The sequence below is a fragment of the Anthonomus grandis genome, chromosome 12 (assembly GCF_022605725.1).
Source record: "Anthonomus grandis grandis chromosome 12, icAntGran1.3, whole genome shotgun sequence".
NCBI classification, from domain to species: domain Eukaryota; kingdom Metazoa; phylum Arthropoda; class Insecta; order Coleoptera; family Curculionidae; genus Anthonomus; species Anthonomus grandis.
The window spans coordinates 19,722,792-19,745,503 of NC_065557.1; the positions used below are offsets into that span (position 1 = coordinate 19,722,792).

Here is a 22,712-nt window from a genome sequence, read left to right on the forward strand (position 1 = left end):
CACAAGTTTTACTTATAAAAAAAAACACACTTTACATCTTGAACGTATTTATTAATTTGTTTGCCTCGTATTTAGTTATTATGCATATTAGGAGAGATTAGATAAAAATTAACAAAAATAAATGCTTATACTAAAAACTAAAAATCTTATACAAAACACTACATTTTAAGTATACTGGACCCTAAAACTACAGTGAGGATACTAAATACTTTTATAAATTTAACCACTCTTTTGAATCTGGCCCAAAAAGTTAATACAAATTTTGTAAATTCTGTTTTTTTGCCATTGTTCTTTAGCAGTTTCTTCCATTAAGGAAGGAAACAGTTTCTCTGTTGCCGCCATGGATTCCAACTTCATCTCGCACATCAGCATATGGATTCTAAAGCATTACATTATATATACTTTATTGTGGCGCTGAAGGACAAACAGGGGCAGTAAGCTGAAAAAAACAAAACTTTAAACTTGTTTAATTAATAAAAATAGGATTTTCTTACTATGGCAAAAAAGGGACTTTTTTTCAGAGAATGGAGGAAGAAGCAGTCTTCATTGTGTTGCTGAAGGACAACAGGGGTAGTAAGCTGTAAAAAACAAAATTTTAGATTTGTTTTCTTATTAAAAACAGTGTTTTTCTTACCATAGCAAAACAGGGTTTTTCCCAGAGAATGGTGGAAGAAGCAGTCTTTATTGTATCACTGAAGGACAACAGGGGCAGTAAGCTGTAAAAAACAAAATTTTTAACTTGTTTTATTAATAAAAATATGGTTTTCTTACTATGGCAAAAAAGAGACTTTTTTCCCAGAGAATGGAAATCATACATCAATCATAAATGTATCATATCATGTTTCTGCTAAATAATATATGAATCTTTCTTCCTCCCAAATTTTTTTAATTTTCCTCAAATATTCTATACACCACCTGACAATTCCATTATAGCAGCTCTTTTGTTAACCATCTGAAGCTTAAATTCAAGTTTTATCAGGTATCTCCGCAAGGTTGAGACTGAGAAATGTTTGTCCCTTGCCGATAAGGTGTCTATATGGTCAGAACCTCATTGTTTTTATATTTAGAATACACACCTTTCCTTAGCAATTTGGCAATATCCATGTCAAGTCCCTTTGATTGTCCTGCATCTTTCCTTTTTATTCTGTCTTTAATTCTTTTTTTTTACAGGCATATTGTACTATAGGGAACCCCTGTTAAAAACGCTATTTTTAGCAAAGCACTACAATCATTTGTGAACTGAGTATCATTCCTTAGATTGTTATAGATATTTAGATAAATTTGTTCTTTTAAAACTGCTTGATTTCCTCTGTAGCTTCTACTTCCCTTGCTTCTTTTTGCTTCCTCAATACTAGAAAATGAACTATTAGAACTATGTAAGTCTAAATCACTGCCCAGATCACTCTTATTGTTTTTATCACTAATGTAATTGTCTTTCTTGTACAGCCACGGTCTCCATAAGCCCGCACAAACACTTTCCTCTTCATTTGCCAAATTTTCCTGCCTATTTTTCCAGGGTCGAAACATTTTAAGGTCTTTAGGTATAATACCAAAACAAATCCACAAACACAAATAAAAAAACACTGTTCCTCACAGTAAAAACTGCAAAAAATTTACAGGAATACAGGCCAAATTCTAAATTCTTTACTTCCATAAACGTGTAAAAAGCATAACCGGCAAAACACATCAAATAATAACCTCACATGGCCCCCCTCCCAACTATTAAAGCTGATAGACCCATCCAACAACTATTTTAAAGGCGATAGACCCATCAGTAAAGATCTCTTTAAAAACACGACGAAAATAATACAAAAACGGTCCAAAAATTTATTTGGGTACGGCCCCGTAATTCTTAAATTCAGTGGGATAGAGAGAGATACACAATCACTTGCACAGCCTAAAGTAGGAATTGTCAGAACGCAGGTGTTTTATCTTTGTTTATTAGACTGGCTAAAAAGAGATGACAAGTCTGTGAGTGCTGGAAGTGTTTAAAATATTTTGTAAGATGCTTGGATTTTAGTCCGCGGTCAATTTTTTGATATTATTTTCTTGTGATATTATTTTCTTTCTAAAAATTGACATTTTCGAAAGAAAAATAAAAAATAGTATAAAACATGGGGTTTTACGTATATTTAAAATGATTTCATAGATAGACAATATAAAATTTTGCCATTTAAACATATATATCATGCAACAATAAATATGACATAGGCGTACGGACTAGTTAGTGCGGCATCTGCGACACATCAAAGATTCTAATAGATCTCTGAACTGGACTTTACCACATAATTTTAAACATAGTTTAACTCAAACCTATCCCTTTGAGGAAAAAGAGATTATTCCTTCGAGTTGAAAAAACTATACAGGGCGTTTATTTGAAAACTTCCCACCACGGATTTATCGACAAGCACTGTTTAAAAAAAAAACGCCGAAATACGTGAAAAGGTTTGTCAAGGGTGGCAACTTTCTAACCTAAAATTACTTCAACCTTGACCCCTTTCACCCATTGCCCCCCCCCAGGGTCATCCCCTTAAAAGTTTTAAATGGCAAGGGGTATCGAGTAATAGCTTGTTTAAAAGGTCTTTTGAAGTCTTTTATTTTGACGTTTAATTTTTTTAAATCGGTCGATTGGTTTTCGAGAAAATTAGAAAAATCTTTGTTTATCTTAATTTGTTCAGATAGAAAACAAAAACATGAAAATATCAGTTTTTATTTCAATAAGTGTTCAAAATGTTGTCCGTTTCTGGCCAAAGAATGATATATGCGATGTTCAAATTCCTGACGGACATTTTCAAAAACATGTTGTGGGATTTCATGGCAGCTGTCGATGATGCGTTGACGAAGTTCATCCAAACTTTCAGGTTGGGAAGTAAACACAATAGATTTTAAATGACCCCATAGAAAAAAGTCTAACGGCGTTATATCAGGAGATCTAGCAGGCCATTCTATAGGCCCCCTTCGCCCTATCCATTTATCTGGAAACTCGTCGTCTAGCTATTGCCGAACGGGAAGAATATAGTGAGGAGGAGCGCCGCCTTGCTGGAAATATATTTCAGCCTCATCAAGTATAGGGTTTCCATCATCATGGCAATGGCCCAATCACTTTATTTCCTAAAATGCCTGCCCATGCATTAATTTTTTGAGGGTACTGGGTATGCCTTTCTACAAATGCATGAGGATTTTCATTGCTCCAATATATACAGTTATGCTTACTAACAAATCCATTTAGATAAAATGTGCATTCATCGCTAAAGCAGATATTCTTTACATGAATAATATTATCATTAATCGCTTCAGTCATTTCTTCACAAAACTCAACTCGCCTATCGAAATCGTCTTCGGTTAACTCTTGGAATATTTTTATTTTGAATGGATCAAATTTATGAAGTTTGGTAACTGTGTGAACAGAGCCTAATGAAATACCAGTGGTAGCAACAATTTTGCATAATGAAGTATTAGGATTTATTCTAAAATGACCCAAAACTTCAACTTGAGCGGCTTCATCCAAAATTCGCCGATGATCACGTTTTTTATTTGCAACAGATCCAGTTTCAGTAAACTTAGTAACAAGGTCCAAAACATACCTATGCGAAGTTATCTTCTCCGGATGTCTGGCGTTAAACGTGACGGCAGTTTGCCGAGGACATTGATTTTATGCACCACAAATTAGAATAATTTCCACTCTTTCGGCTAGTGTGTAAACCATTTTGGAAGTAAAATCTTCAATTCAACAACTAAATTTTCACTATTCTAAGACTGTCACAAATGTAACTGACGGCAAAATAAATTCTTTATTTTCCTTAGCAACTATAAATAACTAAGCAGGTATAACAATAAATACAGTTCGCCTAGGATATCTGTGTTGATGAAAAGAATGCGGAAAAAAAATTCAGGTTGCTATTTAGTTTTTTCCACATCTAATCTTCGAAATTGCTGTTTATGTTGGTAGTTTCCGTTTTAAATTATAAATGAATTGTAGATTTGGCAAACCCTAACGGGCAACATTTTAAACACTTATTGAAATAAAAACTGATATTTTCATATTTTTGTTTTCTATCTGAACAAAATAAGATAAACAAAGATTTTTCTAATTTTCTCGAAAACGAATCGACCGATTTAAAAAATCAAACGTCAAAATAAAAGACTTCGAAAGACCTTTTAAACAAACTATTACTCGATACCCCTTGCCATTTAAAATTTTTAAGAGGATGAGCCTGGGGGGCAGAGGGTGAAAGGGAGTGAAGTAATTTTAGGTTAGAGAGTTGTCCACCTTGACAAACCTTTTGACGTATTTCGGCGTTTTTTTTTTAAACAGTGGTTTTCGAAAAATCTGTGGTGGGAATTTTTTAAATGAACACCCTGTATGTAATCAGTATGTTTGTTAATCTAAATGTATTAGTAAGACATAATGATTTTTATTCTCGGTATTGACACAAGCTAATTCTTTTTTTTAATTGAGATCGCAAACCTGCTACCCTTTCTCTCCATTCAATATTAAAGATGTTAATTTTTATTGAAAGCTTGTTATTTAATGAAATACATTTCTCTTCATAAATCTCCAAAGACACTTGCATCCCTCAAATATTCTCGAAAATAAAATTTAGCGCCATATTAACAGAGACCTCTAAATCTAAGTAATAACATATCGCTTTTTAAGTTTTCTATTATTTTTTGATTAATTTGTTGCCTTCATTGTGTCATTTCACTAGTAAACAATGAAGTAAATTTATAACTCTTAAAATTTGTTGGATTAAATCTACTAGCACTAAAGCTTTCACAGATAAATTTTTCATAGAAATTTCAATAGGCTAAAATTCGAAATTGTATCTTATTCTAAAAATTTCACTCTTTTCTGCTTTACCGATTTTTACTTGTATAGCTCGTATGTGGCAGCAAGTGTGTCTCATGAGCAGGATAAGCTGTTCTATATTATTAAGTAGCCAATTGTTAGTGCAAAATTGATGGCAAGTTTGCGAATTAAATAATGCCTATAACCTTCCGACGATAAAAGCTAATAACTGTGCCAGTTTTCACGTGAATCTGTGTTGTAGTTTTTAAGTTATAAGCGAAAAAAGCACTACGTTTAGATTGACGAACTCTCCTGAAAATACCTAGCGTATTTCGTATATTCCGACATGAATCGCCAATTTTGACACTTAAGTTCTCCACGGTTTGAATAGAAAGTCTTTTACTAATGATTTTAAACGTCCCTATAAAAAAAAATATAGATCTAGGTGGCCATGGCTGTGGTCCTCCTCTTTTAATCCATAGATTTGGATTTTTAGGAATTATCGCGTAATGACACTGAAGTGAGGCGGAGCACCGTTACGCCTGTACCACACGTGAAGAGGAATCTCCTTCATTAATCCAGGTACTCTTGGTGGTGAAGGAAATGGCCACCTATAATATCAATCCAAATATTTATTGAAAAGTTGTATTGCGTATCATTTTTAATTACGGTAAGGGAATTGTTTTCAGACCATACATGGTTATAATGGAAATTTATTATTGCTGTTTGCGAAAAATAGTCTTCATCCATGAATAGTATTTGACTTAAAAAATCTTGATTTAATGTTACTTTTTCAGGTAACCAAATGCAAAAAGCAACTCTTATAGGGAAATCCCGAGGTAAAGTTATTTAAACACGTTGTATGTGATAGGGATAAAGTTGGTGATTTTTCAGAATTGCCAGACTGTTACATGATTTAATATTAGTTGGTGCGCAATTTTTCGTGTACATTGTAGGATCCTTTTTGATTGCATTAAGTACATATTCTTCGTTTTGGACAGTTTTACAATTAAGCGTCCTCCTACAACATGTGTAGATCTTTTAAAACTGCCTGTTTGAAGAGAAGCGTAGTAAGTATCACTAGTATAAAGATCATTGAGGATGAAGTCTTTTAATCACATTGTAAATGATACTTTACTAAGGAGTTTGAAACATCATCAGGGAGAAATCCGTATATAATTTGTTATTCAGTTTTTTTTTACAATTAATTATATTTTGTTTATAGCTATCTGTCCTGACTGTAGCCAGGTAAGTAATATTTAAAACCACAACATTCCGATTTAATAAAAAATGAAGCATTTGTTTTAAGGATAGATGCTTTTGTATATTTCAAATAGCATTCTACTAGTCTAACATGAAAAGTTATTAATAAGTAGTTAACATATTCCTCAAAGACTACTTTTATCAATAAGATATTTAAAGCGACCTACTATAAACCGAAATGTATCGATGTCATGAAATAATCTATTGGAATTCCCCTAGCCTACATAATAAACAATTCTTTTGAGTCTGGTGTATTTCCCCATTCTTTAAAAATTGGCGTAATTATACCACTGCATAAAAATGGCTCAGAAGAAGACATTAATAACTATAGACGCATCTCGTTACTTTCGAATATCGCAAAAATATATGAAAAAATCTTAAAGAGACGGTTATATCTTTCTTAGCAAAATACTTTGTTCTTTCAGATAAACAGTTCAGATTTCGAGAAAAAGTATCAACGGAAAATGCTCTTCTCCATTTAACCAATTACCTATATGACAACTTGGATACATCAAAGCCATCACTGTGCATATAAGTACCTTCAAAAAAATAACTTGCGGACTACCTTTATTGTTTATGTCAACCACTTACTTAAGATGAGTACTTTGGGACAAATAATAAGCTACGCAGATGATACTGCCATTTTTTACTCTGGTGATTCATGGCAATCTGTAAAAGTTAAAGCTGAGAAAGATTTTACAAACATTGTGAATTGGCTTCAAATAAACAAAGTGTATTTAAATATATCTAAAACAAAATACTTAACATTTACATCTTATGCAAGCAACTTGCCAAAAATGGGACCACTTGAGATAGACACAGATCCTTTAGTACCATAAGCAGAAGTAATGAAATATTTGGCCGTAACAATAGACAGACACTTAAAATGGCACATACACGCATCTAAAGTGGCAAATAAAATAAGAAGTCTATTTTCTAAATTTAAACGACTTAAATAATTTTTGGATATAGAACACTTGAAAACATTATATTTTGCTTTAGTACAATCACACTTAACCTATGGACTTAGCGGATAGGGTGAAATCATATGCGTTCTCTTGAAGTTGTCCAAAATTGGATAATAAAAATTATATATGATAAAAATAATTGTTTCCTTCCAATCAACTTTTTGCTAATACTGGCATGATTTGATTTGCAACAATTATATGTGCAGAACCTACATAAAGGAGACATCTCTGTTAAAAATATAGTTCATTCCTATGCAGCTCAAGCTCAGAATCAAAATGCATTAGTACCCCGGAGTAGAAAAACTACTGCTTAGCAATACAGTAAACATTACATTTCACAAATCTTTAACTTTATTCCCCAAAATATTAGAGTATATATCTTAAGATTGTAAAATATATATTAGAGATTGGATACATTAGATGGGCAGAGAAAGATTTAATAATTTAATAAATAATACATAGGATAACTAAATTATGAAATTGCAGATCTCGGAAATTGAATTATTACAAAAAAAAAACACTGAACAAGACATACAGATATGACCCAATTCGTAAAAAAAAGGCATATAATACTGAACTCGTCAAAATCTAAATTACCTGTAGCTACAACCTCCAAGCCGGTCCGGGAAAAAATTGTTGTTATTATTCTTTATTTTTATCTATGTTTTATTATTGTTATTATTATGTATAAGTGTAATAAGTTATCACGTACAAGTAGTATACTACTTTTTCTGTGATTATTGTTTATTTACTGGTAAATTAAAATTAATCATTTTGTAATATTTTTCTTCATTATTGTAAATAAACGAATTTATTATTTATTATTAGCTCTATTGGCTTCACCGGCACTGTGAACTACTATAATCCTGACTATTAATTATGGTATTAATCAATTTTTTCCTCTTTTAATTATTTTATAAATGATAAGTTATAAGTCGAAAAGTTCACATCTGTCCTTATCAACTTAGTTTTCTACTCTAAAGAAATATTCACATATAAAAGTAAAATTAGCATAATCATCACAACTTGATTATTTGTGCTACAAAAATTGCGGTGGTATTTAGTATTATTTTTTTCTTTTTTCACACTGAAAAAGAACTCTCGCTGGACTCTTTTCTTTTAAAAAGTTAAACGATATTTTAAAATTCAACTCTAAAAAGCATATTCACATTTCCCTTACTTTCCGTGTTACATTTTCTTGCTCCTACTATTCTAGTTTCAAGTATACTGAGAACCTTTGTTGAACACTTGTGATTAAATTTTTAATATCCTAAAAGCAAGCCTCGCGTGAGAAAATAAAGTAATCGTTGGCTGTATGTATTAATTAAGAATACCGTTTTAATTAACCATCTTGGGAAATTTTAATTAAGAAAAAGCTCTCTTGATATTTCTCTGGGTCCATGCAAAGATCCCTTAAGTATATTTTAAGTTTCAAAGAGAAAATTTTAATAATACATTTATATGTTTAATTTTAGTAATAAATGATTAACAATTATTTATATTGTATTTTTAACATAATATTTTCTCTATCAGTATATAAAGGGTGTTATATAAACATTAAAATACTGATCGAACACATACAAATAACAAAGAAAAATAAATTTTATCGTTCCTGACAAGGATTATTTTTATGCGTGCATTATTAGTGATGATAAGCATTTGGGTGAGGGAGCAAAAAATTCTTAGATGATAACCTATTTTTTTCTCATTTATAATGAAATATTAGAATAAATTTTACTTAAGACTAATGTTTTTTGTTCGTGATACCTTAAGTGATAATAAATTGACTTATAATTAAGATAGAAAATATTAAAATCATTTTACTTTTATTATATATTATTGTTTTAGAAGTGCATTTTTTGCGCAATTGATAGAGTGTATTTATTATTATTATTTTATTTAATTTTCCTCCCTTAATGTAAAAATATACCTACCTTTCCTTTAATTTTGAAGTTCCTACCTGAAAACAAAGGAGCATTTCTCAACAAGTCCTAAACGGAGATTAACAAAATAAATGGCGATGCATTAATGAAAGAACCCTCTATAAACTTTGTTTCGGTTTTAAAATAAATAAATGAGCACTTTGGAAGATTTATAATACTCTTTTTAAAACATTTTTTATACTCAGCCGTTAAAAATAGTCTTTGAGGTCATGCTTCGATGATGCAGTGTTTTTTTTTAAATTAAGCATTCATTAATTAAATAAACGTTTTTTTAAATTAATTAAGGACCAATAATAAAAAATAATTTTCATTACTTTAATAGTTTACTTTAAAAACAGGAAAACCTATATGTTTGCTTATTCATTATGCATGAAATAGTGCTAGAATCTAAAAAGAAGAATCACAAGAATGATAATGTCGACGACAGACTTTCTTGGTGAAAAAATCCCACCTGGCTGAGTTTCTCAAAAGTCCCCATCAATCCAAGTGGAGCTTTTTTTCATGAGGGGTTACAAAAAACACTTTTTTACAAATATCGTTTAAACTATCAATCCTACGATCAAATGGGCTATTATCTTTATGGTTTAGCATAAAATTCCCCACAAACGAGTTTTATGCATTTTATACGTAGACACCTTTAATTTGCAGAAAATTGTGGTCAAAGTGTTGTAACTGTCAAAAATCAAAAAATTCGAGTCAAAACGTGTTTTGAAATTGTTTTCTCATTGAATATTTATGGTAGGGGCTCTATAGGTATTCCCCCTTGTGACCTAGAGTACAGCAGGCCCTTTTTTTCTACGGTCGTATGTGCGTCACCGTACAACTGGCTGTGGGACATCATTGGACCACTCTTCAGGCCAGTATTCTGTTATCCTCGGTTGTATACAAACGTATAGAATAATTTATTACAGTTTTTACGTGATATTATATGTGAATAATACGCGTGTAAATGCTACTGAAAAATCGCCGAAAATTGCAATAATTTCAAAAAATGGTTGTCAGACGGAGCTACTGTTTGTGTCGAGCGCGGTATTAAAACCTTACGTGACGCCAGTATCGAGCGAAATGATGGAAAAATTGCATTGCGGGTTATCGATTCGATACTCATACAAGTACACCTGGTGTGTCGTAAGTAATATATTCATGTAATTGCATTACTGCTGCTAAAAGGAAGCGAGATGCTGATTCCAGTACCTCGACAGCTAACCCTCTTTGGCGAAGAATGCGTTCTACCGAGAGCGAGCAATTTAAATTTATTAAGAATTGTTTATTTTGTTGAATAAACTGACAATGCTTGTAACAAGCTCAAAAGCGTAATGATTCTTTTGATGGGCTAGTTGAGAACCGTATTATTTATGAAGAAGATTTAGTAAAATGCGAAATATCATAGCGGATGCCACGTCTCTTTCGTGCGTCCTTTATCATTCCAAAAGCATGGGAGATATCCAAGACATAAGGATGTCTTCAGCAATGGAAGAAATTTTTTATTTCATCGAAAACAATGATGACTGTCTAATCACGCTGAATGATCTGAACTGACAAAGATGTACATATGTTGTTCCTGATGATGTTACTGTGAAATCAAAACTCGTTGAAAATTACGATAAAAAAACCGGCATTACCACGAAGAGTCGAAGTTCGACTATGATTTGTCAGCAGTTCGGCCACGATCATTCGTATCGCATTTACAAATCGGCTTATCAGTTTTTCTGCATAGAAGATTCAGGCCTACACTTCTCTAGGAAGTTGCTGCTATTCACCATCCTCCACCATCCAACATTTATACAATTCGCTGCTAACAATGCTGATATTAATGTTTATACAATAGATGGTCATAATACCATTCACATAATGGGAGTAATACGAATGATTACACCACTGAGTTCAGTTATCGCAGAGGATCCAGTTGCAAGATTGATGACCACCCCAGCGGCTACTGAAATTGAAAGAGTTGCTGTTTTCAATTGATGTTAATGAATATTACAGTAAGACTGGGTTGAGCAAAATTACCATGGAAAATCTCGATTATGATGATTCAAAACCCGTGTTATTTATCTGCAAAGTTGATTTCTTAGTGGCGTTCTATATGAAAGGTTCCAGGTTAAAATAATTTTATTACTTTTTACTGACGATCTCAATTTTTAGCATCTCGTGTTTTATTTCTATAGTTCATTTATCAGTCTGTTAGTAATTAGAATACTATTTATGCCACTTTAAAATGTGCATTAAATAATGCACATCGGTAATGTCAATAGATATGTATCGTAACGTTTGATCAACCGGTGTATAAAAAACCTTGCAAAATTGTGGCAGCGTCACCAGAATCAACAGAATTGTCGAAAGTAATCGTTAGACTTGGTGGGTTTTATTTAGTTATGTCATTCCTTGGATCAATTGGTTATATCATGACTGGGAGTGGTCCTAAACATGTTTCAAGTGTCATTTATGCTACAAACTCTGTTGAAAAAATGTTGAATGGGCATGATTATAAAAAAACTATCAGAGTTCTATCATTTCTCTATCTGGTTTTGGATATTACCCGAAAAAAATATTAATATCGATGAAAATGTTGGCGCTCTTGATGGTACTGTTAAACAAGTAATGATGCGTATCTTATCATTTGATGAAATTTAAAATTCCTATTGGTCAACAAATTTAATGACAAAGTATTTAAGAATAGAACAGTAAGAATAAATCCTACGGCGCGATTATGAGTTTAATATTTACGAATGGTATAAATTGCAAAAGAGTTCATTAGAGCTGAGCAATTCGGAGCGAATGATATGCACACTTTAATTCTATAAAAAAATATACTTTTTTATTTTCATGCGTCACGACATTTCCTCTATGGAAAATCAGTACATTTATACCCTTAGGATATGTCTAACTTACATCTACTATGAAAGAAAATGCATTTAAAAAGTTTACAGATGGACTTTTGACTATTTGTCGATCTAATAAATCATATTGTGGAACTTGGAGCGACATGATCATCAAACAATAATTGATGAAATCCATAAAAACAGAGGCTGGCGTTGCACTTTGGAGAAGTACATCAGAAAGCGTTTTGGTAAAATGGGTGTATGGTATGAATACTATCAGTAAGGGTATAGAAAAATAATGTAACGCCTGTTTAGATACAGCAGACCAACATGCAGATGTACGAGATGCACGGGCAGACCGTGACAATGACGGCGTCAAGAAAGTATTTGGATTGGTTTCCTTCTCATAATCTATTCCCAGAAATTAGTCACATTATTTCTATTTCGAGTCGAATTATTGGTGACGATAAAATAAATTGTCATAATGCTTCTGACAACTGTGTAGCTTCCATGAAGACAGTAATGTGTCACAAATTCTCAGATATAAAGCTTAAAGGTCCGTTTATTATTAAGTGTTACTTCTTCTGTTAAAGTTCACCATACAAAAATCGCCATAGGTGCACTGTTGTTATTGCAACGTATAAGTCTAAGAAAAAAAATTGAAATTATTTAAACTGTTATGTTAATTATTTACAAAACTATTTTCATTTGAACGTTAAGATTGTTTTCGACGGTTATAGCAATCAATGTAACAACACGAACGCAATGGAACAGCAACGACGATCAGCAAAAACCCATGCATACACAGAAATCATGTTTGATCCATCAATAACCACAAGCAGAAGATTCTAATTATCAATACCGTAGTTGAATTGATGATTGAAAATCGGAGTATTATTGTTGGAAATGATGTAGATGTAGATTTATAAATTTTATTGACAGCTCTTGTGCTTGAGAATAAGGATATTTAATTTACGAAATTTGGAAAATCAAACATTGATATAATTATATATTCTTTGAAAAGCTTCAATACTCTCATCGCTATTAAACCACGCATTTTATTTTTACACGCTTTAACCGGGTGTGACATGCCATCTGCCCTTTTCAATGAAAGCAAGGCAAAAGCCGTCAAATTTGTCAAAAGAGAAGTTACATCAGAAAAAATATTGAGAAACAATGCTCCCCAGATAATATTTTGGTGCGGTATCAAAGAGTATAGCGCAAAGAATCTTTTGATCATCATCGATATAGTTGCTTCGCAAAATTGACAAGATACGATAAAGCTGTTAAGCTTTCAATGCTAACACCGACATCGAGTGCAGCTCAATCACATTTATGTCATATTTATTATTTTTTATTTATATTGAGTTCAAAAATGGCTTGGTAAGGCTTTAAATCCATTGGATTGGGGATGGACCATGATTAATAATTACGAGTATTTACAGCAAATATAAATATTATTGCCACCTGCTCCTAATGTTTTAATAAACATAATCTTTTGTAATTGTACGAAAGGTTATGGACTTAATTGCGAATGTAAGAAACTTGGCCTACACTGTTCTCCCATTTGCGGCTACTACTATGGACAATCATGTTTAAACATGAAATTGGATAACGAAGAGCCAAAAAATATTGAATTTGATGAAAATTTAGATCGAATTAATTTTTTGTGCTTAACATTTCAAGTTAGGGAAGTCATGGAAGATGCCGCATCATATCAAACTGATGACTAAATTAAAAAAATCCTATTCACTTAATTTTTTTCGTTGGGTGGATGGCTTCATGGATTAGGTCTATTGGGGAAACCACATGAAAAAAAACGCATCCGGTACTTTACCTTTATTGCGACGTGAAAAAAAAAAAGAAATTTTACAATTTTTTCAATGTCCAACATTGAAAGTAAAATTTCTTTAAAGAAATACCTCTACAAAAAAACGCATAGGACCTTTTTTGTAGAAAATTTCATACTGAACAAAAAAGATAATAGCTTATTTTCTCGTAGGATTGATAGTTTCGATGATATTTGAAAAAAAGTTTTTGTGATGACCGTTTTTAAGATTCTATAATACAAATGTATTTTTTATTATTGGTATATTTCAGAGGTAAATTTATGATCTTTGGAAAAAATTGATTAGAGGCAAATCAATGAAGGTATTAGCTCGGTCATTGGCCAAATGGAGAAAAACCATACAATAAAATATAGAGAGAAACAACTAACCTAAACATTTTAAAAAAATTGGCAAGATTAATAATAGACATAGCATTAAAAACATCAGCTTTTGTTTTGATACTCTTTCCTAGACAAACGCCTTCATTATTTAATTAATAAAACAAGAAGGTATCGGATTTGGAAATATTTGCAGAATATTTAAATAAATACAGTACATAATTATCAAAAAAGAATCAAGAAAATTGGTCGATGAAATACCTGGAGAACAACCTTTTATAATTTGTTCGGGAATATTTTTTTGGCATGTTTTAGAGGTTTTTAAATTCATAAAAACAGCAATTTTCAAAACCCCGTATCTTTGAAACAGTTAAATAAAAGTATGGCATGTTATACATGTTTGTTAAAATGTTTATAATTTTCTGAGAAATCAAAAAATGTTCTCACATACAGGGTATTTGACTTAAAATAAGAAATTTACTATTGACCACGGCTATATGAGATATACTGTATACAAAATTTTTATTAAAAAAAATGCACAACAAAAAATATTAATCGACGTCTGCGAGCATTTTTTCAAACACACCCTCATTTATTTTTTATTAAATTTGTTCTATATTTTTGCCGTTCACCATATAAATACCCGTGAGTCTAACATTGATAAACATTGTTGTCGGTATTCTAATAATTACATCTTAAGAAAAATTAAATAACCCAAGTATTATATTGTATTTAACATGTATGTACCTACAGTATATGATTATATTTTAACAAAGTCAAATAAAACAAAAGGAAAAGCTGTTTGACCCAGTTTTGTTTCAACTCGCACTGAAATAACTTAAAAAATATTTGCAGTCTTCTTGCTTAAACTGTAGCAATCTATTGTATTAAAAATAATGTTGTAAATTGCTTGAAAACTGGAACATAAATGCATAATTTTTGAAAAGAACGTTTTATTGTTTTGTTTTTATTAAGTGGGAAACTCGACTTAATCCACTTACTTTTGTTTTCTTTATATTTAAATACCAAGAACATTAAATTTTATACTTTTATTACAACAAGTATTTTATTAATATTGTGATTACATATACAAGATATTAAAACTCACATAGAGTCATTACAAGTTGCCCAGATAAAGAAAATTATTTTTTTAATTAATTTTTTGAAAAAAAAATCTTATTATGACTGACAAAGTAGAAAAAATTGTTCTCCATATTTATTTAAAATTTTTATGTACCAACGACTAAATACAAATCAATTCTCAATAAAAGCAGTTTTTAGGGCAAATAAACGGTTAAAGGAATAATAACTAACAAACTTCATAATTTATAAATGATTTCTCTATTCTTTTTAAATAATTCGCGAGAGGTGATTCATTGCCCTGGCCACAATATATAAAAAAAAATTTATGTGTTAAAATATATGAAGTATTTTTAAATTTTTACTGGATTATCTATATAGCTCAAAGTAAAAGTTTAATTTTTTAGTTCAAACTAAGAAATTAAAATGATAAATGATGCACAAAATCTATAAGCTAATAAAAAAGGAAGGGAAGAACAAAGGAGAAAGGAACTTGGAACCATGCGCAAAGGAATCCGAACGTCCCTCGATGCTACCACAGACTGTATATCGTACTTTAAATCACAATTTCTTATTGAACAAAACAGCTCTTTTCTTTTGTTGTTGAGGATATTTTATCACCAACATTATCTCTAGCATATTTTAAAAACAATATGTTTTATTAATCATAATAAAAACTAATTTGGAAATATTTATATTTTGAACTATATTCGTTTGATTTTGATGCTTGTTATGCAAAACAGAGTTGATCAATGATTTGCAATTTAAAAATCCATGCACAAGTTCAAAACATATTATACAGGGTGTACACATTAACTATGTACAATAAATTTGACAAGCGATTCCTTAAATAATTTAAGGACAAAAAGTGAAAAAGTTCAATTAAAAATGTGTCCGCAACAGCCTTGTTTATGAGATACAGAGCTTAAAAATAAAATAGAAAAATGGGTTTTCTAGAAAATCTTAAATATTATTTATCCAATCTTGTTGTAATTTGGCATTGTAATTTATACTTGTAACGTGTTGATTTAGCTTTAGTTTGATTACATTTTTAATTATTTTAAGTCCAGTGGCATCCTTGGCGGTAGCTAAACACATTTTTTGACTAGAAAAATGCACGCCTTTGACTTTTATGGATTTTTTAAATTATTCTTATATAAATCAATTAAAAATACAGCTTTTTTGTTTTTTTAATTTTTTATGAGTCTTGCTTAGTGTTAGAAAAAAACTAAATTCATTTAACAACATATCTCTAGACCACACTATTCAGAAACATAGGAAAAAGTGTCTTTTGTAAAATGTCTCTTAATCTTATCTTGTATAATTTTTAAAGTAAATATCATTTAACAGCAAAAATATATTTTAATAAACGCTAAATTAAATTAAATTAGCTTACATATTTTATTTTAGTATACTTATTTATTGTTGTTGTTGCAATATATATAAAAACTTTTCATGTTTTTTGTGTGGTTTGAGGAAGTGAAATAATGTGCATTTAATTTTTTTTCTTAAAAACGAAAAAAGGTAGAAAAAAATATAAGGTAGAAAAGCTATACCTTTGATTAATTGATCCAAAGAGAGAAAAAAATCACAAAAGTCAGTGGCCTGCAAAAGTCTTGTCAAAAGTATTGGTTTAACTATCGCTCGAAATGCCACTGAACTTAAAAAAAATAATTAAACTAGAACTAAATCAACATCTTACTAGTATAAATTACACCGTCAAATTATAATAAAATTGGATAAAGGATATCTAATATAATTACAGAAAAAAACTATTTGAGTTTACCACCCATCCCGTTAACGAAGTCGTTGGGGACACATGTTTATTTGAGATTTTTATCTTAAAATTAATCAAAGAATTACCTGTCAAATTTGTTGTACATACACTCTGCATAAAAGCGGTCCCGGTCCAGGTTTTTCAACCAGAAGAAGGATAGAAAGGCTTTTACCCAACTTTTAAATAGTTCCATGATTTTATTTGTTGCAATCTACTGCAGGGATATGGGTATAACGATTAAGGGATATAGATAGGAGGGATATGGCATGAAATGATTAGTTACACTAAATGCTTTTTTCGGTTCAATGAATTAAGTAATTCGTCAATTACTGCTGCCATTGTTAATCCTAGATATCCTAAGTAGCCTGATTGAAAACCAAACTGGTTCAAGGAAGTGTATAATATGTAATATCATATAAGTATATTTACACTTACTTTTTATTCTGTAGAGGAATATTATTTATGTAGTGGTACAACGAAAAGCGAAAGGCAAAAATTAGCTCAAAACATATAAATTCAAGATGCATCATGTACTGCTATATTATAATTAGCATAGGGTATGTTGGAATCTGACTAGAATATTACAAATAATTTTTTAAAGAGTTTTTTCAGGGAAATTATAGAGACCCTTGATACTTTTTCATTTGAACAGATACATTAATAATCAGAGGATATTTTAAATTAATAGAGCGAGGACTATTACCATATGCTGTTTTCAATACTTAATATACTCATGAATTTTTATTATCAATATCAATAAAATTATGATTTAATCGTAAAAATATATGTGCGTGAAAGTAACCTTATCACTGAGCAAAGCGCTTATATTTTCATCGTCAGGTTCATTTCTGTTGGGTTTTCCAATTTCGGTCTATATTGATCCGTATTTGAAGGGAATATCCCGACATACATGAGATATAAAATAAGAAATAGGAACATAGGACGGATGAATTTTATAGGTTTATGCGTCACACTAATGCAATATATTACCTTACGGGGTTTAATCTGAAACCAGACAGGCATGCAATAAAGGTTTATAATGAATTTGAAATCATAGTTAATAAAAATATTAGAATAAGAATTGATAATGTATTTTATAAAATAATTATTTAGAATGTAATTATTTATCTGTAGATTAAACAAGTATAGTGAAATTTACCGTTAAGGATGAAAATACTGAATAGTTACGAGTCAGTTATAAGAATAAGACTGTAAACATTCAAGCATCAGATTTTAAATTCTGATGTCATTGCTAAACCTGATAATGATAATTATTTCAATTAAAACAATACATTTGTCAAAAATATGTACTAAATTGCAATACACAATAAAATACAAATACAAATTTTAACATACATAAACCAAGAGAAGCAAATGCAGATACAGAAGAGAGGCAAATACAGATTTTGTTACAGCAAACTTTATGATGGTTTTAATATTTTTCAAGTATATAAAAGGTATTGTCACATAACGGGCGTTGAAAATCCAGTATTTTAGATAATTTTTATGTTCTCAAATATATACAGTTTTAGAATAAAAAGGTCAGAAGGAAAATAATACAGAAAAGGAACGAGACATAGGAAAGGCGATTTACTCCCCTCAAATGCTATTTAGGAGGTACAAAAAGCACCGAAAGTTGTAAGTTACGGAAATCAATGCGCCAAGATAATGAAAAAGTATAATATCGCCCATACCACCTTCCATACCAGCTGACTGCAATGTTTCAAAACTGCATTAATACTGACCAAATATCATAAAAATGGAGACTGTCATATCTGACAATACTACAAGTGTAGTAAGGAAAACTATCACAATTATAGCGATATTGCAGTTCAGGTGAAAATATCCATAACTGATAATTTGTTCTGTGTAACACAACTCTTAAATAAGATGTCGGCAGTTAGTAAGGAGATACATTTAGTATTTGTCGACCTGAAGAAGGCATACAACAGCCTGCTACTAATGGAGTTATAAAAAGCTCTACTAATAACAAACTTAAATATAAATATTATAAACGCCGTATAAAGCCTATATGAAAACTACCAAGTTAAAATCAAAGTCGCAAATAACATCTCGTCAGGATTTTCTTTAAGTAAAGGACTTGAACAGGGGTGCTGCCTTTCACTAATAAAGTGGAAATGGAAATGTTCCAATGTGGCGTAGCGTTTTAATTTTTTTGGTGGCTTTTATAATGTAATAATTTAATACTGTAGGAACAGTACTGATTGAGAGATCTTGCGTCTAATTAATGGCATTGTAAAAATAAGAACCTCTAGATAGCGTTAGCTGTTCTTCGCATTGAATTCTAAACAATTTACTGGAATCAGGTTGCTTCTCTCTCTCTCCCTCTCTCTCTCTCTGTCTCTGACTAACGTGATTTTTTTAGCTGTCTGTCTTTGTCATTGGTCACGTACGCCATGCTCAAGGATTAACTTCCGTATTGGCATTTTCGATACCAGGCTGTTGTTGCCATTGTTTTTCCTGTAATTTAAATACTTTGCATTTTGGGATTAGATTGATTTCCGTACTAACTGCAACTTAAATATAAGCAAGGCAACGTTGTATTATCAATTCTTGTAAAACTGGGACTGCATGGGATTATCTATCGAAGAGGTACCCGGAAATTGCGTTTTGGCTTTCTTTTCAAATAATGTAGTTAAAAAACCAAAAATCTAGATATAAATATGGTTACAGTGGACATCCTGCGTAACTATTCCACATTGTACACACTTAGTTACGCTGATGATTAGATCGTTGTAGCACAACATTCTGATGATATTGAGTTTTTGACTGATATGTGGGGACTTGAAGTGAACATTACTAAAACAGAATATCTGATGATCTTGGGAGGACTTTAGCATGAACTAATTTTGGAAAGCTAAAGAATAAAAAACTGCTAGAAGTATAAAAATCTAGGCGTAAATTTTACCAACGATGGAACCTTAGACGATGCTAATAAAGATAGGAATATCCAGGGAAGAAAAGCTATCGATGTTAGTCATTATCCTTTGGCACCAAAAATTAAAAAAATCATATAGATGACACCATTGTGAAAAGCATCATTAATTACGCCAGCGAGATAAGGTCACTTAAAAAAAGATTTAAAAAAACCTTAAAATCAACGAAAATGGATTTTTGAAAGTGTTCGGCAAGAAGGTCGAAGCTTAAAAGAATCGGAAATGATCGAATATGTGACAATATGGGAGTTCGACACAGTATGATAGATAACATAATAATGAGACAACTGAAATGGTGCGGCTTTGTCCAGAGAATGGCACACGCGCTACTGCCAAAAGAGATAATAATGTGGACTTCAGCAGGAAGAAGACAGAGAGGAGGTCTAAGGAGAAGCTGAAACGAGGGAATACTTGAACGAAGAGAAAATAAGAGACAAAAGTTTGGAATAAAACCTTTGGGTTGATCGAGAACAATGGAGACCTGGAGTTGGAAGACGTCGGAGAACGTTTTAATTGTCGAATATACCGAATTTGGTCCATGCTTTTATCATAGAAAAATTGTAGTTTGGCCTTTTCAAAAAACATATATAACAAATATAGATATTGTATAGATATTGTAGTCTCACCCCTCAAAAAAACATCCCATATTTTAGCACGTGATCCTATGTTAAATACGATATTTATTATTCTTTTGTTTAGGTTTGCATAGACCGCGTGCTTATTTTTTACTTTATGCATATGCTGCTTAGTATTTTAATCATTACTTGGTTTTGTTTGATTGAGTCTAAGCCTATAATTATTAATTAAAAGAAATGCACCTTCATTTAAAATTTACACAACTATGTAAGTTATAGTTATTTAATTTAAATAAAAACGATATTGAACCTTCATGCGGTTTGTCTGCAGCTGCTTTTTTCAGGCCGGAATGATTTTCATCCAGGCGGTTTATCCGAGACCCCTTTCTCGATGTCAGAGAAACCGATTTGCATTTTGCCGGACTTTTTCATCTGGGTTAGAGTAATTTGTGGTGGTACCCTAAATGACACTGGTAGACTGAAAGACTCGCTTAAACATACTTTTTCATACTGAATGATATTTCCATTGTAGCTTTAAATGTCTAAACATTGAAGGAAAGCACGTGGTCACTGAAGCTCAAATGCTCACATGAGGTAACGCTTATTGGCATTATTTGCCTTTAACCCGTTAAATTTAATTTTTAATATATATTTAATGTATTTAAAACTTCTCAAAATAAATACTAATATTCCTACACTTATTTGATAATACATTTATGCTTACAAATTTAATAAAAGACTAAAGTTTAATAAAGACCCTTATAGGGAAAGTTATAAATCGTTATTTTCAAGAACTGTACTTCAAATAGCTGCCGTGTCTTTTATTTTAAAAGTTTTGACCCGGTCCAACGACATCAATTTATATGATTTCGTTCAACGCAGCGTACGATAAAACTTTCGAAAACTTAAGTTTAATGGTAATTAGAAGTTCAGCTAAGGAGCTCGCTATCTTATATTTATTTATACTTCTAAAAAGTAATCTGATTAAAATTAAGCATAAAAAGTTTACATTTTAAATATATCATAAAAAAATAACTAATATGTTATGTTTTCTATTTTAAAACTGAGTTTGCTTATATTGCATAAAAAGTATGTTGTTATGGTTTTTAGTTGGAAGATACGTTTACATAGGTGTTAAGTCCCTCTTGAAAATTGAACCGAAAAAAGAAACCGTGAAAGTTGAACTAAATAAAAATAGGAACTGTTAAATATTGCTGTTTGCATCCCTGCCCACTGCAGGGTAAAATAGGGAAATTTTCTAAATTATTTTATATTAAATTTTATAATGCTTCAATTTTAATATGCTAATTTTATATGTTATTTTTAAAATATCAGAAGGTTAATATTTTAGAAATACCATAGTATATAAAAAATGTGTAAATACCCGTTATACGACGTGCACGTGACGTATCACGCAAAAATTTGCAAAAAATACACAAGCTGTTATTCCACCAGAAAATACTGAAAATTGAGAAAAGAAAAATACCACTCCGGCAGGTTCTTGCCTAATTATTTGCTTCCACCATCTCGCTGCATGGAATGAACTGTAAATCCAACTCGAGATAATTTTAGTGTTACGTCAATATTGTACTGAGATATAAATACAACCTTTGCATGAAACTTCTTCTATTATAAGTAAAAGTAATTAGTATTAAAAAAAATAGTCATTATCTATACTCTCTGCTGGATAACTGTGAGTCAGAATTCCAGAATTTATTTATTTGTCATTGCTTTGTTACATTATGAAAATTGATAACCTCAAATCACCGAAACATATACAAATTTAGTATTGAAAACTTGTTTATTTCTATGGAAACATATAAGATACTAATGAGCGTTATTTATGCTTAAAAATACAAGAAAGGTTACGTTAGGTTAGGAAGAAGCGCAAGTTTATTATAAGTCCTACATCCAGAGAGTTTGTATTTGTTACTATTGTTTGTAAAAAAAATATTAGCAATCATCAAAGAATACTGTAAGCAGGTAAAAAACTAACATTGATGAGCAGTAGACATAAATATCAACTGCATCCAGAAGAGAAACAGCATTTTTCTAAAAGACAAAATGTTTATTATTCTATTATGTTCTATTTATAATATAATTAGAACTTCCCAATATATACTAAACAAAAGACGATATTTCCTATTAAGGGATATTCTTGTAGGTTTTACGATATTTTTAAACAATTTATAATGTAACACCTTATATATTTTAAAGAATGGTCACTAGTTAGTTTAACAAATTCTGAAAATGAAGGATTACTGGTTATATTGAATTTATTTATCTTGTGTCATACGCAGAATATTTTGTTTAAGTGACTTCACGCCTTTTTTTTTCTCGTTTAGAAAGGCTTTCTAACATAAAATAATCT

The 22,712-nt window shown here is 30.9% G+C and overlaps 1 protein-coding gene and 1 long non-coding RNA gene across 7 annotated transcripts in view; one reads left to right on the forward strand and one right to left on the reverse strand.

Annotated features, from left to right (window-relative positions):
• LOC126743407 (uncharacterized) overlaps positions 1 to 22,712 on the forward strand; it is a 527,051-nt gene that overhangs the window by 106,439 nt on the left and 397,900 nt on the right. The window lies entirely within an intron of this gene.
• On the reverse strand, positions 495 to 876 carry LOC126743421 (uncharacterized). Its single transcript, XR_007662864.1, has 3 exons — positions 772 to 876; positions 635 to 716; positions 495 to 578 (listed from the first exon to the last, which is right to left on the reverse strand). It is a non-coding gene; the product is annotated as an uncharacterized LOC126743421 (long non-coding RNA).